This window comes from Bactrocera neohumeralis, chromosome 3 (assembly GCF_024586455.1).
Source record: "Bactrocera neohumeralis isolate Rockhampton chromosome 3, APGP_CSIRO_Bneo_wtdbg2-racon-allhic-juicebox.fasta_v2, whole genome shotgun sequence".
In the NCBI taxonomy this organism is placed as follows: domain Eukaryota; kingdom Metazoa; phylum Arthropoda; class Insecta; order Diptera; family Tephritidae; genus Bactrocera; species Bactrocera neohumeralis.
Window position 1 is genome coordinate 49,743,901 of NC_065920.1, and position 20,009 is coordinate 49,763,909.

General features: G+C 37.7%; 1 protein-coding gene and 1 long non-coding RNA gene across 5 annotated transcripts in view; both read right to left on the reverse strand.

Moving 5' to 3' along the window:
• LOC126753932 (neuronal acetylcholine receptor subunit alpha-7) overlaps nucleotides 1-20,009 on the reverse strand; it is a 625,617-nt gene that overhangs the window by 432,919 nt on the left and 172,689 nt on the right. The window lies entirely within an intron of this gene.
• LOC126753935 (uncharacterized) overlaps nucleotides 1-20,009 on the reverse strand; it is a 169,626-nt gene that overhangs the window by 148,069 nt on the left and 1,548 nt on the right. The window contains exon 2 of the long non-coding RNA XR_007666226.1: nucleotides 5,258-5,282. This is a non-coding gene — a long non-coding RNA (uncharacterized LOC126753935). The remainder of the gene's footprint in view (nucleotides 1-5,257; nucleotides 5,283-20,009) is intronic.

Here is a 20,009-nt window from a genome sequence, read left to right on the forward strand (position 1 = left end):
AAATTATTTTACCAGTATGGTATTACTTTTCCTATATGCCAAAAAGATTGACAGATTGTTGTTATTTTAACCAAATAACTTGTATTGACTAACCTTGAGAAATTTCGTCAACTTGACAGTTATTTAGCGGATATAAAGCCAGGTGAAATCGATCGATTAGACGCGAACGATCAGTACGTGTCTCCAATTCTTAAACAGGTTTTACCTAACACGACTTTTTTTCATATGATCAAATGACTTTTTCTAACAGCGACGCTATAATTCAAATCGATCAAGTTTGAATCTTTAAAAAGTAATGACATCTAGACTTTACCGAGCACATATGTACAGGATTTTATGACCAAAGCAGATAAGTTGAAGTAGTACTAGTACTTAACCAACAATGAGCTGTTAGCTATCACAATTCTATTAACAACCTCAGTTTCAAATTTCAAAAATGTGGCATCAGTAAACATGTTAGTTAAGGAATCAACCAAAATGGGTAAAATCCTCCCATCGACTTATCTTAGGTTTCATCACAAGCATTTCTTCATGCCTCCACGCAGACATCGTGCCTAAAATCATCAACTGAGATGACCTTGCAATACTTTGAAGAAATAAAAAAATGGCTTAACAGCTTATAATTTTCCAGTTTTCTCCGTTAAGCTGCTACTATGACTCCCGCGCAAAGCTTTCTATTCTTCACGCCCTTGCGATCATTCTCATAAAACTTCTATCTACTTCACGCCCAGCCACGCGGCGTTTTAATTCTCTTGCTTCACCTTGACTGTTCAGCTGAAAATTTCATATTTACCCTGCTTCCCTTAGCCCACACTATATACATAAACGCAATTTTTTTCTGTTTTGCTACATAGCAGTGTGTGCAGCTTGCAACGTGCAACACATGTTGGCGTTGTCTGCCACTCGCGATGTGGCACGAAGATTGACGTATAAAAAATACATGGAAATTATAATAATAACAAAATTCGTTTAGCTGTAAAAGTAGCGGGATTTAATGGCTTCGTGGGTTGTGTGCAAAGCACTTGGCGCTGCTTCTGTATGTGTGTGTGGGTGAGTGTGAATCTGAATGCATATATGTAGACGACTAGTTTAATATTTGGCTTGCCTGACGAAGGCATAACTAATTTGTGGTTGCAAGCGATTAAAAAGTTAATTAAAATACATTTTGTTTTATTATTATTTTTTTCTTTTTGTTAAAGCTGAGTTCAAGGTTCCTAGAATTGGGTCAACGCTGAACTAATAGATTTAGAGATTGCAGCTGTGGATTGCAAGCAAACGTGCAACAAATTGGTTAATTACATATAATCTCTGCAGTCAAATATTAAAGTATGGTAAAGGATATTAACAATTTTTAAGAGGACTTTTCTTAGGTCGTAATGGATGGAGGATGGAGTCATGTGTAGAAGTTCACGAAAGTGAGGAAAGTTCTCTGATCGCCATTCACTTGGGAGTGGCCAGAAACGATTCTTTTACACATGGCTCAAGCAGCTCACTTTCCGGTCTTTGACCAAGTATCCTCTGGGTAGCCTAAGAACATCCGTTCGAAGGCGAGCTAATGTGAGAAGGCGAAACATTCCCTACAAGGGTTGTGCGCTGGGCCTGGGACCCGCCACGTAAAAAACAATACCAATGAGAAAGTTGAAACAGCCTCGGATGAGAGACCCCCCTTTTGATAAATGGGTCTGGTAGTGAACGAGGGCAAAACGAAATATCTCCTGTCATCAAACAAACAGTCGTCGCACTCGCGACTTGGCTCTCACGTCACTGTTGACAGTCGTAACTTTGAAGTTGTAGATAATTTCGTCTATTTAGGAACCAGCATTAACACCACTAATAATGTCAGCCTGGAAATCCAACGCAGGATTGCTCTTGCCAACAGGTGCTACTTCGGACTGAGTAGGCAATTGAAAAGTAAAGTCCTCTCTCGACGAACAAAAGCTAAACTCTATAAGTCGCTCATAATTCCCGTCCTGCTATATGATGCAGAGGCTTGGGCGATGACAGCAACCGATGAGTCGACGTTACGAGTTTTCGAGAGAAAAATTCTGCGAAAGATTTATGGTCCTTTGCGCATTGGCCACGGCGAATATCGCATCCGATGGAACGATGAGCTGTACGAGATATATGACGACATTGACATAGTTCAGCGAATTCAAAGACAGCGGCTACGCTGGCTAGGTCATGTTGTCCGGATGGATGAAAACACTCCAGCTCTGAAAGTATTCGACGCAGTACCCGCCGGGGGAAGCAGAGGAAGAGGAAGACCTCCACTCCGTTGGAAGGACCAAGTGGAGAAGGACCTGGCTTCGCTTGGAATATCCAATTGGCGCCACGCAGCAAAAAGAAGAAACGACTGGCGCGCTGTTGTTAACTCGGCTATAATCGTGTAAGCGGTGTCTACGCCAATTAAGAAGAAGAAGAAGAAGAAAAATCGGTTGAGTTGATGACAAAAGCAGATCTTGAGAGCAAAGTCGACTTGGAGATAAGAGTTGATATGATAAATTTCTTCAGCTGAACTGCTTTCCAAAAACTTAAGTTCGATTGATATTATAAGATCTATCATATATTTGGAACAAGGAATGAAACCAAAAAAGAGAGGCTAGATGATTCTCGCAAAGAAAACGCTATCACTTGATGTATTTAATTATAAAAGTTTGCTGTAAGTTAAAAACAAAAATTTGCAGAAAAAGTATTCTTGTAAGAGGCACATTTTGAATCTAAGCTAAAATTATTATGATTTGTTTCCATTTGCATATTCAATACGATAAAACTTTCAACTTAATGACTTAACTTAGCAGTTGAAATTTATTTGTGATTTACTTTTTTAATACATACCCAGATGTAATATTTGGACTATATCCTTACCTGTAATGAAACAAAATATAATTTTTTAGTGAAAAAATGTAAAATAAATATGAAAATTGTTAACAACATATTTTTCTAAATCAAAAAAAAAACTAACTTTACTTTTTTCACTGGCGTAGAAACCGCTTACGTGGTTATAGCAGTTATTCGAGGCTGTGACTGTTAAATGGTGGCGTTTTTTACGTGGCGGGTGCCAAGCACAGCGCGCAACCCTGTGGGGAGGATGTCTGAGGATACTTGGTCAAAGACCGGAATTCGTGAGCTGCTTGAGCCATATGTAAAATAATCGTTTCTGGCCCCTCCCAAGTGAATGGCGAACTTTCCTCACTTGCGTGATCTTCTACAAATAACTCCATCCTCCAAAATTTAAAATTTTTGGTTTATATATAAGTAATTTAAGAATAAAGAGTAAAATTAAAAAAAATATAAAAAACAAGTAAGGAAGGGCTAAGTTCGGGTGTCACCCAACATTTTATACTCTCGCATGATAAAGTGATAATCGAGATTTCATTATACGTCATTTACATATTTTTCAAATACCGTATTTTTGTAAAGTTTTATTCCGCTATCATCATTGGTTCCTAATGTATATACTCGTATTATACAGAAAAGGCATCAGATGGAATTCAAAATAGCGTTATATTGGAAGAAGGCGTGGTTGTGAACCGATTTCACCCATATTTCGCACATGTCATCAGGGTGTTAAGAAAATATTATATACCTAATTTCATTGAAATCGGTCAAGTAGTTCCTGAGATATGGTTTTTGGTCCATAAGTGGGCGAGGCCACGCCCATTTTCAATTTTTAAAAAAAGCCTGGGTGCAGCTTCCCTCTGCAATTTCTTACGTAAAATTTAGTGTTTCTGACGTTTTTTGTTAGTCGGTTAAGGCACTTTTAGTGATTTTCAACATAACCTTTGTATGGGGGTGGGCGTGGTTATTATCCGATTTCTTCCATTTTTGAACTGTATATGGAAATACCTGAAGAAAACGACTCTATAGAGTTTGGTTAACATAGCTATAGTAGTTTCCGAGATATGTACAAAAAACTTAGTAGGGGGCGGGACCACGCCCACTTTTCCAAAAAAATTACGTCCAAATATGCCCCTCCCTAATGTGATCCTTTGTGCCAAATTTCACTTCATATCTTTATTTATGGCTTAGTTATGACACTTTATAGGTTTTCGGTTTCCGCCATTTTGTGGGCGTAGCAGTGGGCGGATTTTGCCCATCTTCGAACTTAACCTTCTTATGGAGCCAAGGAATACGTGTACCAAGTTTCATCATGATATCTCAATTTTTACTCAAGTTACAGCTTGCCCCGACGGACGGACGGACAGACGGACATCCGGATTTCGACTAATGATCACTTTGGTATATATAACCCTATATCTGACTCTTTTAGTTTTAGGACTTACAAACAACCGTTATGTGAACAAAACTATAATATCTCCTTAGCAACATTGTTGCGAGAGAAAAAAGATAACAAATCTGATAAAACATAGCATGGAAAAGAAGTAAATCATTTTATAATGTTTAGAAATGTTTTGAACAATGGTGACTGATCCGTCTAAGAAGATACGATTGCTTAGTACTGGTAGTCGTCTGAACCCCTGGTTATTAGTAGTATGTCATCGTTCCATCTTTCAACGGTTGCGCAGCAGCTGAATCTTTTCCCAAATATATTTCAAAACTTAGACAAAATTTTGTACGCATATTCGCAGCCACCCATGCCTTTATACCGTATTTACTTGGCATGTAAACCAAGAATGAGCATCTGCCTCTAACAGGAATTAAACGCTCATCGACTGTTTTCATACGGAAAGCAGTTATAACAGTTCGTATAAATACCGAATTGAACCAAGTTTATCGAATAGTCTCTAATCTCTGCGATTGTCTTTGTTATCGAACCGCAGCACACGACTTATTTCAAAAAACCGTGTAAGTGACACTACAGCGCGAAATATTCGTCGACCATTAACTTGATCACAAAGACTGCGGAGACTTTCTCCATGCGACCGATATGAGCTTGTATATATCTATGACATTTTTAAATTATATGTATTTTAACCATTATATATAAATGTACAAATGGACGTACTTTCTAAGGTCAGAATGCACAAAAATACATCCAATTCTCTTTCATCAACTGGTTCATATTTCTCACCAATTTTTTTAGCGTTGGTGAACTCTTAAAAAAAATTATGTTTATGGTGTTAAGCACCGGTCAAATGATTCTTTTATATTAGATATTCGGTAAACTGCACATACTGTAACACCGGGTTTTCATCGAATTATAAGAAGTTGTCAAAAAAGTCTTGCGGTATTTTCGCTAGTTGGTGCTGAAAGCGCGTAGTTCTAGTTTTATTCGTCGCATCGGGTCGTGCTATACCTTTTTGGAAAGCTCATTTCATGCGCTAACACGTGTTTGATTGATTGTCGTTTCTTTTATGTCGTTCGTGAGTTATAGCGTCGCAAACATGGAACAAAATAAAGAGAAAATACGGCATATTTTACAGTACTACTACGATAAAGGCAAAAATTCATCTCAAGCCGCCAATTTGTGCAGTTTATGAACCCGATACAGTTTCCATTTCCACCGCACATCGATGGTTTCAACGTTTTCGTTCTGGTGTAGAGTTGGTCGAAGATGCGCCACGCTCCGGAAGGCCTGTCGTCGAAAATTGCGATAAAATCGCTGAATTGGTCGAAAGAGACCGGCATAGTAGCAGCCGTAGCATCGGTCAAGAGCTGGGCATGAGTCATCAAAAATTCATTTCAATTTCAATAAAAATACTTAATTATTTATTATTATTATTATTATTATTAATAAATTACTTTCATTAGCCTCATCAATACTATCTTCTTTATCACTAGCAAAGTACTTTTCAGAAGATTCGTCATCTAGCAATTCTTCCGATACATTCTGATTGTCCTAAACATCACTATACTCATTAATGCCTACATATGTCTCCAATTATTGTCTGCCGTATTTGGCTTTCTGTCGAACGATAAGTCTGCACTTTCACTTTTCCGAAGCGATTTTTCTCAATGCAGGAATTCGTAAAAGGAAATCCCAAAATTTTGTGTCATTTATGAAATTTAAGAAAAAATAACATACAAAGGTCAGGAGATGACCTTAACTATGCAACAGAAGGGTTAAATGTAAGCTACTGAACCGGTTGAACCATACAGCTACAATTAAGAAGGCTGTTACTCTTATTTGTGATACTGACTTAAAATTTATGATCTGATCATGGTATGATCTGTCGAAATATGTAAACAAGCAATCATCAAAATGTTTTTATTAATATTGGGTTATTCGAATGTTGCTCAACCAATATTCAATTAATATGTGCTTCTGTATTTTGTGATTCAATATTCTGATCAATGGGGGCTCAGTTCGCCCCAAGTTTGTAACACCCAGGTTACTCTTCTCTGAAATTATGCACATGTTTTTTTCTCTGCGAGAAGCTGCTCATTTGTCGAAACCGCCGATATAGGACTAATGCAGTACATAGTTAGCATTCAAACTGAGCAAATCAAATTCAATTATTTGACTAGATACTTTCACTATATCATCTGTCATTGACAACAAATAAATTGCCATATCAAAATCAATTACTTGCATGCTAACTTTTTTATAATCTTGCATATAGAACATACGTAATAGTTTTGTTCAAAAAATGTTTGTATGTATCACCTAAAACTAATACAGATAGATAAAAGATTATATACATATAAATAATCAGCATGACGAGAGTCGAAAGTCACAGGTTTGTCTATCCTTCCGTCCGTAAAAATTGAGATATCGTAATGGAACTTGGTACACGAGATCGATTTCGACTAAAGTTAGTACGTAACATTCTTATCATATTTCTATAACACAGAGCTAAAATGGGTGAAATGGGATTACCAACATTCCTAATTCGAATATAACATAATTTTAAATTTCATTTAAATCTTTATTATCTTTATTTTAAGGTGTAAAATCAAGAAACCATTAATTTAACGGTGTAAAAATAAAGTCTTTGAATTTATTTAGTAAATCCAACTAAAAATGTTCTAGCCACTAGGAACCGTATATGTGGACCCCAGTTCTAAAACGAATTTCCGGCTAACCTTACGGCGAAAATATTTAATTTACCTCAATGAAATTGATATAATTTTTTTAATGATAAGTTATCTTTCTGCTGAAAATTAATAAAATGGGGAAAAAACTTTTCCTAGCCCCCTTATAACTGCTTTTTGTTTTAAAAGCCTAACAATAAGTTTTAAAATCTTAAATCTATTTAAAAACTAGGCAAGCTCAAGCAAGTGTTTGAGCTGTTTTGGTGATACGTTGCTCCTTAGTACGCTTTTAAGGCGTGTTTGATTGCAGGAAAGTACCAAAGCATTAGCCAAAGGGTTTGGGTGATCTCGGAGTTTAGATATATATTTAATTCTGCTGTCTTCTATTTCTTTCTTTACCATAGAAATACCAAGGTCTTTATGGATATTTTCATTACGCATATACCATGGTGAACACGTGATTGTTCTAAGCATTTTTGATTGGAACCTTTGTATTGTATCAATATCAGTTGCACACGTTGTCACCCACTGCATTCAACCGTCGACATCCAAATCGGCTTTGTGACCACATTATATAAAAGTACTTTGTTGTCTAGGCTAAGTTTGGAGTTTTTATTTAAAAGCCAATTTAAATTTGCAGATCTTATCCTCATGCAAATTATTTCACTGGATATATGTTTTCTCCACGTAAGTCTTCTATCTAGGTTTATACCAAGATAAGTTACTTTGTTCGCTTGGGGTACTAAAATATTGTCCATTTTTACTGCGGGCACATCTTTGGTCTTAGCGAAAATGTAATATGCTTACACTTTTGTTCATTCACATTTATACGCCAGTTGGCTAGCCATTCTTCGATAGACCTTAAGTGCTCGGCTAATATTCTTGATGCTGTTATGTGGCTCACTAAAGCTATGTCATCCGCAATAGTTGAAGTTAATACATTATTAGCTGTTAGAAGATCTGCCGTATCTATCATGTATAGAGTTGGGCCTAAAACACTGCCCTGTGGTACACCAGCCCTTATCTGTCGTTCATCAGATCTGAAATCTCCCACTTTTACCATAAATTGTCTATTTTTTAATTAAGACTCCAATGTTTTATACAATTCTAAAGTAGAATGTTTTTAATCTTATACAAAAGGCCTTCATGCCACACCTTATCAAACGCCTGAGCCACGTCTAGAAATAAAGCTGAACAGTACTCTCTGTGCTCAAATGCTTTTCTTATTTCGTTAGTAATTCTATTTACTTGTTCTATCGTGCCATCTTTGATAGTAACACTTTTTCAAATATTTTAGAAAGGCAGGGTAGAAGACTGATTGGTCTGTATGAAGACGGCTGTATTAAGTCTTTCCCAGGTTTATCTATCAAGATAATCTGCGACTTTTTCCATGAATTAGGATAGTATCCGAGATTAAGAATTGCACTGAAGAGCAAAGAGAGCACTTCTACAGCACTATTTGGTAACTCAATTAGCATTTTTGGGGTAATATTATCATGTCCTGGTGACTTTTTTGGTTTAAGTTCTTTTATTATTCTTATAATTTCAGAAGGTGAAGTCTTAAAAGACTCGAGTGACTCGTTAACTGTGTTGGGTAAGCTGGACAACTCGAAGTTGTTCTTTGGGCAATTTGCTTGAAATACCTTTTCTTGGTGATTTCGAAAACAATTAGCCTTTTCCTCGTCACTTCGAGCCCAATTTCCACCCATGTCTCGTATAGGCATGTTGGAGTTAGTTGGTGGCTTCAGGGACTTTTGGGCTTTCCAAAGAGAATTTTGCTTGCTTGAATTTGGACACAGCTCCTTTATATACATTTCGGTGTTGAATTCTTCCTCACGTTTAAGCGCGTTTTTAATTTACGTGCAGCTGATTTTAATTGAAGCTGAGTGGATGAGGAGCAATTTATCTGCTTATAACTAATATTAGAATTTTCAAGCATCCAGTTGACTTTGCTCCCTTTGTATTGTTGGCGTTAGGTGGTATACTTTAATGAAACTCAGAGGATATGTTTTTCTGCTGGTATTTAATTGTATAATAATATAGTGACGCCAAAAATAGGTAAAGTTGGTGCATACTGCCTCTATCTCTTATATATCTAATAAAAGATTTTCAAACTTCCGGTTGGCCTTAGACCGTATGAACCGGTCAATATGTCGGATGTCTTCGTAAACTTAACTGAACGTATAATATTCTATATTAGGTAGTTTAACGTCGAAAATTTGTGAAATTTGTTTTGATCCTTGGCGGTGTGGTAATTTTGGTAAAAAATAAAAATCATTAAATTTTCAACATTTATAAATTAGATTTACGTGGCAACTTTGTGTTTAATAATTAATACATTAAATTTTCATATGTAACTCATAACGAAACTCAAAAATACCCTATATCCCATTAATATAATTTATATTCGTTAAATGCATTCAATACACAATTAGTTTCATTAGAGTTAGCACATAATATTTCCCTCACACATACACACATGCACATGTATTAACGCAAGCCATACAAAGCTGTCATATTAAGGTTACATTACATTCGCATTTAGCTAAACATTTAGGCAGCTTAATCGCCAACAGCCGCAAATAGGCAAATAGAGGTTATTCCAAATTTAATTAATTGCACGCCGCGCACCCAATGCGCATGTGCGCGTGCGCTAGCATTTATAAATTAAAATTACCAACAGCGTTCGATGCTGTGAAAAAGCAACAACAACGCAAGCTGTAATTGTAGCTAACGGTCTTCACGCGCCACATTCCACAACACGCGCCGCAAGTGGTTGGCAATCTCCAGCGAAGAATTATCAAGGTCTCATGTGTAGCACTCCGGCAACTCCGCCAATGGGGTCACCAATACGCTAATGCCGCGCAGACTGTGCGCACTTACAAATCCACGCTTAAACGCGCCAACGCGCCTCGACGGTATGCCCGCTGCCAGTGTAGTTAGGCGGAAAAATGCGGTTCATATTAAAAGCAAAGCTCTAATGCGGAGCGTATGAGTAATGCCTCACACAGCCTACAGATTAAATATACATATGTATGTATATCATCTAAATAATGGTTGGTATATTATATACTATGTATATATGTGTATATGCATGCTTGAGTGTCGCTTTGTAGTTGCGTGCGTAATTTATTAAAATTTTAATGGGCATGAATTTTAATTTAATTTACGTTGGATTTTCGCGCCGAAAGCATGGGCGCGAGTAGTGATGGAAAGTTTGTATAGTTCAGTGTTAGAGCGCAAGGAAATTGAGAGTGAACTAAAATGCGGAAATGAAAGTGTGTTAGATTAATGATGAAATGCATTTACTTTTACTTGCAAATATGCATGAGGGTGTTCAAATTTTACCTTGATTATTTAAATTTAGACAAACAGAGAATAAATCTGAACAAATATGGATCACCGAATCTGGTTCAAAATACTGATATCATCAAATGCTGCAAAATTTATAAAAATCATTCAATTCACACTGACAACGAAGTGGCTATAATGATCATGAACTCGCTGACTGTGCGCTCACAATTACTAAAGAATTGTTTGCCTTCTTTATCAACTACATCAAGCTACTTCGTAATGACGCTTGTACTATGAATATTACAAGGTCTGTCGCAAAAGAAACAGGACTGTTAAAACAAACAACAAAAAATTAATATTTTTCAAATGTTATATTTTTTTATTCAAAGTAGTTTCCTTGTGCTTCGATACAGCGTTTAGCCCGGTCAATTAGCATTTGAAATGAGTGTTTAAGGTCATTTTTCGGAATGCTCTTGAGAATATCGGTCGTCGCCTTTTGAATAGCTGAAATGTCCTGAAACCAGTGTCCTTTTATGGGCAAATGAAGTTTTCCAAATACATAAGTAGGTATGAATCACAGGGTGCCAGATCAGGTGAGTAGGGTGAGTGATTAATGGTGATATGGAGTTTTTTGTAAAAAAATCAGTGGCAAGCGTCGACCGATGACACGGCGCATTATCGTGCAACAGGCGCCAGGACCCTGCCTCACGGTATTGTGGTCGAGCACGACGAATGCGTGACAAAAGACGCTTCATAACACCAAGGTAAAACACAGCATTAATCGTTTGGCCAGGTGAGACGAACTCTCGGTGTACAATACCCTCGGAATCGTAAAAACAAATCAGCATTGTCTTTATTTTTGACTTCTGAAGACGACCGACTTCTGATCGTCACAGAGGTCCTCACGACCTTCTTGGAATCGCTTAAACCACTCATGCACATTACTACGAGATAGGCACTGATCACCATAAACTTTTTTCATCATTTGAAATGTTTCAGTAAACGTTTTCCCAAGTTTAAAATAAAATTTAATTTTATTGACCAAAAGCTGCTATCACTTTTTGATAGATAACATCGATTGTAGTTATCCAATTGTCTTAAAGTTTTTACGAAATGTCAACAAGAGATCATAATTTTTATTTCATATACCCACCAATAGGTGGCGCCACCAGAAACAGTTATATTTAAAAAGTTCCGTTTCTTTTGCGACAGACCTTGTATACTTTTAAGGTTATAGCGGATTAGCTGAAAACTGTAAAATCAGTAAGAGCATCCAATGCGAATCACCCTTTTCCAGTATTTTCAAACTAATAACGAGTGACGGATTTAGCACTTGAGAAAATTTACCAAATAACGACGTAGTATGGAGGATAGGGAAATTTAGATGAATCGATTCCTCTTCTTAGACTGTTCAACTTTTGCTAGACTGAAATTGAAACAGTTTGGCTATCAAATCTTCTAAGCTGAAATCAATATTAACCATTTCTCAAAATTTCTCGAAATTTGAATGCTTTTCGCCGATAAATGAGCATATTTTGATCCATAACTAGGAATTTCTGGCATGACAAAGGACTGATATTTCAACTGTCCCATAGATCCCAAGATCTCCGTCTTGGAATCTTACACAAGTAAATTCCATAAGCTAGTGAAATATAAAATACCATGAAACTGCGGCATTGTTTGTCTCATCTTGACCTACATATCACTTGTTTAAGGGATCGTCTCAATGTGATCCTCCGAAAAATCACTAATTTTCGCGTTTTTTTTTAATGTTAATCGGTCCGATTTTTTTTATAAATAAATAACAAAATAAATAAACAAGAATAAGTAACAATCACTTGGCGCCCGGTCTCGACTATAAGTGAATACATAAGAACATCCAATCTAAGCTTCCGGAGCTTTCGGCGAGTCGTTATAGACAATTGAAGCCTGTTCTGATGAAACACAAATTCTCTCTTCCGCACACTAACCGCGATTTAAACGCATCCATTTTCAGTTGACGTTGTGGTAAATGACCTACGGCATGGACCATGACAATATCCGATGAGTCGGCGTTACGAGTTTTTGAGAGAAATATTGTGAAGAAGTTTCATGGTCCTTTGCACATTGTCAACGGCAAATACCACAGTCGGTGGAACGATGAACCGTTCGAGAGACGAGAATTAAGAGACAGCGGCTACGTTCTGAAAATATTTGACGCAGTACCTGGCAGGGAAGCAGAACACGATGAAGACCTCCGTAGAAAGATCAGGTATATGAAGAGATATATACATACGCTTTATAAATTTAGGACCATAACAAGCATCTTCGATTCGGCACTTCGGTAACAATTTCGATAGTGGTTTCGAATAGCATTATAGACACTACTGATTCAAGATTAATTGATGTTACCTCCTGCCACCATTTCAAATGACGAGTTGGTTATTTGTTCTGCAAAGCAATTGAGGATAGCCATTCGATGTATGATAGTTTGTTGCTAAAGCTTGATATGGGGTACGTCTCTTTGGATTATGTCACGTATGTTCAAATATAAGTTGTAGTTCTTTCTATGTTGCTTTTAGTGGATATCGTTATCAAGATACTTTTTATTCCTACACAACTTGTGAACTTTCTCACTAAATTTAGTGATTATATGTCATGGCTTAGAACCCAGATTCAGCAAAACATTTTCCAAATAAATTTGAAGAATATTGCTGAGTTGATACATTTTGGCCCACTAAAAAGCTGGACTTTTTAGTTTTTTTTTCTTGGTTAGTTTTTAGTTCAGATAGTAGTGCCCGAATATAGCAAGCAGAAAAATGACGAATCAATGAAGGCAGAACAGGACACATTCAGCTTACCACGAAGTTTGAAACCTTCAATAGAAACATTGGAGACCCTATAAAGTTCAAACCTATTCCTTGAAAAGTTCCAAGAAGATCCGATGTTTTCAAACCAAATTTTGTTCAATTTGGCTCAATGGATATGTAAACAAGCAAGAATGCCTCTTTTTGATGTGAAGAACAGCCTGTAGAGATTCAAGAGCTGTTATTTTATCAAGAAATTCGTGATCTTGGCGATAATTGGATTAAACAAGACGGCGTCACTTCATTCAATAGATTTATTGAGAGAAAGAACACTTCGGTGAGCAGATAATTTCACGTTTTGGGCCGGTCGATTGTCCACCTAGATCGTGTGACATCATCCCTTTAGTCTTTTCCTGTGGGGGACGTAAGGTCTAAAGTTTATGCGGATAATTGCCTTGGAGCAAAACAACATACATGTCATTTGCCAGTTACCAATCGAAATGCTCGAACGAGTCTTCGAAAATTGGACTCAATAGATGGACCATTTGAGACTTAGCCAAGGTCATATTTGAAAGAGATAATTTTCGAAGTATAAATGCCAAAAAAATATTCTTTAGGATGATAATAAACTTTTCTCATTAAATTTATAGTTTTTGTATTTTTTCTTTAAAAAAGTAGGGAACCTCGAAATGGCACGCTTTAGCTGCCATACAAACTGATCGATCAAAGTTGAATTTTTGTTTGGAAACCTTTTTTTGTTGAGAAGATATCTTCACAAAATGTGGCAAGAATTATTGTGCAAAGCAGTTGTACAAGCGCTGAAAAACTTATTCAGATCGGATTATTTTAGCCTATAGCTGGCATACAAGCTGATCCATTAAGATACAGTTTTTATAAGAAAAACTTCTTTATTTGTCGGGTTATCTTCACGAAATTTTGCATGAATTAATGTGTATGAAAACGACGCAACCTCTCTAGAAATTGTTTAGATCGGACTACTATAGCATATAGCTGTCGTACAAACCGATCTACCAAATTTAAGTCCTTGTATAGAAAACTTGTTTATTTGTCAAGTTATATTAACGAAATTTGGCATGAATTATTGTAAAAAGTAATATTATACTTTACGAATATATTGTACAGATCGGACCACTATATGATATACATATGTTGTTACCATACAAACTGAGCGATGGAAATCAAAATAAAAATGCCTTAAAATATTTGTTTTTTTTTTATTAAGCAACCTAATTTGGACTTAAATGTTGTTTCTATTAAACTATACATACCATATGTTATATATCTTTCCCGAGCTCTTATAAAATTGAATTTGCAACATAAATTATCAATAGATAATATATTCTGCTGCTTCCAAGAAGCCTACATTTGTATAAAATCAGCAAAGTATTCCCTTTAGTTTCTAAATTATTTAAATTTCGATATACAATTGCTTTAAATCACCTTCAAACAAGACAAGAATTTACAAACGAAGTAAAAGCGCTTATGTTTGTATATGTGTATGTATGTCTCCTTAGTACCTTCTGTGTTCCCAGTGTGACCGCCATTGGGGCGACACGAAATGAAAAGTTTCGCTACGAAATACATAAATTATGCTTTTGCATATAAATTAAGTCGCACAAAATTTATGCACAACATACCCTAAACGTGTGTGTGTGTGTGTGTGTGCGACTGCGCATATTTGCCATATGCTTCATTCTAACATGCGACAGCGCCAGCTGTATGCTTAGCAAGCGCGCAAGTTGAAGCGTCTGTCAGTCTGTGAGCGTCGCAATGAACTTGCCGCAAAAATTCTGCGCAGAAATGTGTGTGTGAATGTATGTGGGTTTATGCCTGTAGATGTGTGTCATCTGTAAGCCAAGCCAGCGAAATGTGCTGCTGAACTACATACATACACAGACGTATGGCCTTTATTCTGCGTGTGTGCTCGTCGCGCTGTCTGCTGGCATATGAAGCGTGTTGTTTTTGTTATTGTTTCATTTCCGTTGTAGACAGCGCTGCTTATGCTCACTTTCACCACATCTCCAAGCGTATGTGTCTGCTTTTATCTGCGCTTCCCCAGTCTTCCGTTTCGGCTTGTGGCGGCTTTTATTCTCCTTTCCCCCCACTTTGGTATTCAGCTGTCGTCTACATAGCCCCTTCGCGGTTAATTTATTTTATTTTATTTTTCTTTAATTTTCTTGTGTGTTACAGTTTTTTCCCTAAACCACTTTGTTTAGCCTCGACTTTCCTGCTCTTTGTGCTTTGTTGAAAGCTTTATCATTGTCTCTTTTGTGCCTTTGTTTCTATGTGTCACATCGTTGATTGTTAGCATTGTTTTTGTTATTTTATTTTTCGTAAACATTTTTTTAACGTTTCTTTTTCAGCTTTTACTTAGACATCTAGCCGCCAGTCACGCTTCATCAGCGCTCTGCCACATTTATTTTTTATTTTTTTTATTTTTTATTTTCTACTTTTGTTTTCATTATTCATTTAAACTAAACCAAATGTTATTCGTGAGTGGCTGCAAAGTCCCACCTGGCTTATCTGCAGCTCATTACCGCTGTCTGCGATTGCGACTTTTATTTCATTAGATTATTGTCCGCCACAAATGTAGTGAAAACTTTGGCGAGTGTCCTTGGAAAAGTTTTCAATTCAAGTAGAGAGAAAGAAAAGGTGGGAAAGCAATGATAAAATACAAAAAGCAAAGAGCAAAAGACGAAAAATAAGGATGGACCAAGCGCTGACAGCCGAAACTGATGTTAGCCGTCTCAACAAATCTGTGACGCAAGGCGCTTTGTTGATCTGTAAGGGTCTTATGATCCAGGTTTTAGGAGTTTATAGATACCACAACGGACCGGCGTTCTAAGCTGTCCAAGTGAGATACAAAATTATGTACATTATCGCTATAACTGGTGGATATATTAAAAATGAAATGAAAGGAAACTTAATGTAATTTACGGCACACAGATCCTAAGCCAACTATAATTTCAACCTTCTTTGGTTACTACGACCAAACCCAAGGATCTCTTTTTCTGAAACTGCATGCTCATCATGTTTAATAGATATTTAACCCAGCTCAATGACTTACCAAAGAATCAAACTTTATCTAGGTCATAGTCAACATTAATGAAGTTTCCTGCAAGAAACCCTTAAACGCCAACCCAATTTAAACAAAGAATACATTTAGGCAATTTGGGAACTAGAAACCAATATAATATCAAAGTTTTCTAGGATAGTTTAAGCTGGGTTACACTGCTGAATATCACTTTAAAGGTTATGCCGGATCTTATTTGGACAGCTATGATTGCTAGTCCTTTGTGATTCCCAAAATTTCTAAATCTGGATAACCAGACCTTTATATATTGACGAAGCGCTTTGAGCCTAACACAAATTTGTTAAAGCGGCTAATGTCAATCCCGTCTACCGAGATGCTTCAACCTCAGTTTGGCAAAAGCTGTTAAGAAGTAAGTGTCTAAGCGATTCCACCTTACATTCTCCTATACAGTTTTGGCAATTTGCGTGTGGAAAGATAAATAATCCCACTGTATGTGATGCTATTGGAGAGTATCCAACACCTACCATTATGGCGTTTCACCGTACATCAGTCGGATCTCGTATCCATAACAGTTCTAGTTGTTGGCCAGTGCATGCTAAGCGCACGGGTTCAGAGCACATCAAGCGTTCCACTTTGGACCAGACGGATCTCGTATCCATACATGTTTTAGTTGTTGACCACTGCCTGCTAAGCTCACGGAAGGTTCATGGATGTCGAATACTAGAGCGCATGATGTCAGCGGAGTACCGACTCGTACATTTTTTCTCTACTTTATTAAAGAACTACACCGATATAGCTTCGAAACACCCAGACGTTTAAGGGCATTTAAAACAGAAAACATTTGTTTGTTATGGAACAAAAAACAGATATATCAGAGAGACTATGTCGTCAAGAAAGGCTCATTTATTTACTGCCCATTTATCTGGTCAATCATTCCTCTTCCCATCTGCTGCTAAAAATAAACTGTTATAAAATCCTGCGCGCAACATGTTGAGTTACGATTCAACTAAACCCGAGCACGCAGTTGTCACATTTGGTCAAAGCTCTTTCCAGTAGTTTGGAGCTAAAAATAGTAAAACAGCTGCAAGATTCAAGACGACCAACGCTTAGCACTAGCTTTGGTTTACCTAAACATTTCTTTCATTTGTTTTCCCAATTGATTTTTTTTCATTTCACATTTTTCCCCTCAACGACCAGCGTGCAGCCAACTGTCCGCCCACAATGCGTTGTCGTGATTTCTTCTGCGCTGGTAAGATCTTCTCTTTTCTACTGCTGAGTATTTTAGTATTTTATTTTTGTTGTTGTGGTTGCTTTTGCTTGCGCATTTGTATCCTTGTGGACATATGTTGCCTGCTGCAGTGGCGCTTATGCGTCTCTCGTTCGAGTGTATGGGCGGTTTTAGTCTTGACAAAGCACTGGATATTCGTCAGCTGGCAGCTGGATACGCCACAGCGACTAAGGTAAATTTATTATATTGCATTAAGCACGCAAGTCTCCAGCAGCAGCAGCATATCTCTGATGTACCACAAATCAACACCCATGCACTGGCAAACACCCATGCTCCTGCACACTAGCAGCTCAAGCTGGGATGCATTTGAGGTGGATACAAGAATGAGCTAAAGGTAATCCTTTAAAATGAAAAACCGTTTTTTTATTTGTCTTAAATTAAGTTGAAATAAACTAAATAAATGAAGTAGTTTCGGGTGGAGCATAAAACTAATGAATATTTTGAGTTTTTCAGTTGTAGTAGTTTAAAGAGCGATGAGTTCAAAAGTCTTCAATTTAGTTTATCGATAACTTAATAAGGGTCGGCAAAAATTCCTTTTAGCTGTATCCTCCGCGCGGGTGTCGACTGGGCAATGGGTGTCGCTGCTTACAATGTCATGATCTCAAGCCGAATCATTACATATACTTGTAGCATATGCTAATCGCATTGAAGAGCATATTGCTGAAAAAGGGGCAGTGTTCAACGAAGAGCGAAGCAAAGGCGCCCTCGAAAAAGAGGAAGTGCAAAGAAGCTAGACCATAAGCACGCGGACGACAAATCAGCAACGTACAAGGCCGCGGCGGCGGCCAATGAAAAAGCGAAACGGCATTTGACCGTCGTTCTCAGAGACCAAAGTAACTACCTTGGACAAATGTTGCAGAGGCGGTGCAAATAAAGCTATTGGATGCCCTCTTCCCAGGAATGGACGCCGAACCGAGCACACCCATGCCGTCATTTGATGGAGCACGATGGCTTGGCGGAGTCAAAATCTTAGAAATGCAACGACATGGGTAAGGGAAGCGGTCAGAACTTTTCCAAATCTGTGGGAAGGAGCGAAGCTGAAGGTGGTAGACCGAAGCAGTATTCCATCGGTGCTCAAAGTGAAGGTAACCATGCTCTGCGGCTGCTACCAAGACATAATCCGGACGGGCCAATTAGCTACTGGGAAATGTTTAGATCAGGGCGCCAGGGAAACAATGAAGAATCTCTTGTACACTTGTCTCGCATTGGCAATACTACGCTGTAAGCATCTGAGGACCCACAGTATGGTACACTGCAGGAAGTATCGTGTTAAAATTCGCGTCAACCGAAAGGATCCTAAACAATGATTACTCCTCTTAGACTTAACAAGTGAAGTCTATCTGGTATCGAAAAGAACCAAACTGGTCTATGCGTGGCTTATTGGCCTACCAGATTAGCCCTACCTAAAAACTGATCAAGTTAGGTATAGGGTTAAATAAATGTAAACGATCAAAGATACAAAACGAGTTGAAATCCGACTGACTGTTTGTCTATCCGTCCGTTTATGCGATCGATAACTTTAGTAATATTTTAGATATCTTATCTTTTGTAAATAACTCTCAAGGTTTGGTAGCTGATGGATTCCAACAGTTCTTTGTGATAGATCTAAGTTGTCAACTGCGGCAAGTATTGTTATTGGGCTTTACCCTTTTTAACATACTTACGTTCTCCAACTATTTTGACCTTTTCTGTTTCGCTGAGATATTTGTTCATATTATGCGCTTAATACCCTATTCGTCGTTTCCAGCGGGCGCGGTATTAACTCTGCCTCGAGTTCGTCTAAAGAAACTGCTGACTTGATCAACTCGTCTGCTTCGTCGCCGATCCTGTGACTGTCAACCAAATTTATGGGCAAGTGAAATTCAGCTGCCAGTGAGCTTAGACCCTTCCTTTAGCGACAACAAGGCTAACAATGCCGCTGGCTCTCTATGTATGAGGTCGCTTTCTTTATCTTCTCGTAGTTGTTCAATAGAACTTCAAAAACCTTTTCTACGCCTCGCTCTTCCACTTGAAAGATGTTACTTGAGTTTGGTAGACGGATGGAGAGAGATGTCAAGATAGTCGGAGTATATTCCCGCCTCTATTCTGCAGTCCATTTTGTCAGTAAGTTAGATGTCTTAGCAATAAATGGTTTATTGCCGAAAATTTGTAAAATCAGTACACGACACTATAGACGCTTGTCCTTTGTGATGCCCAAAACTCCTAAGTATGGAAAAAGACCATCGCATATCGACAAAATGCCTAGAGCTGATTGAGAGCTCAAGATAGAATACTCTGCCTCCAACTTTCCCCTTCGCCAGTGACTCCGCCCTACCCACTCATGAACTTTCGAATGAATGTGCGCGAATGCGATGCCGCTGGGAGCAGGTTCCGCGGCGCAGTCTGCTAAGTTATTAAGCTCGAGCTCCAGTATACTACGTTTAGCAAGTAGCTGTATCTTGATGTATTCTCCTTACATGTGTTGCCTTTTTTCCATCTCTAGCTCTGGTAATGTATACCAAAATTGGTATCATCCGAGAAGCTCTCTGTCGAATCTACTTCTACCAATACAAAAACTCTTTTCATAGAATATTAGCAGCTATACTTTGCTTAACTGAAACACATTTGTATCGTCACTTGCCTTTCTTAACTTCCAAACAAAAATCAAGCT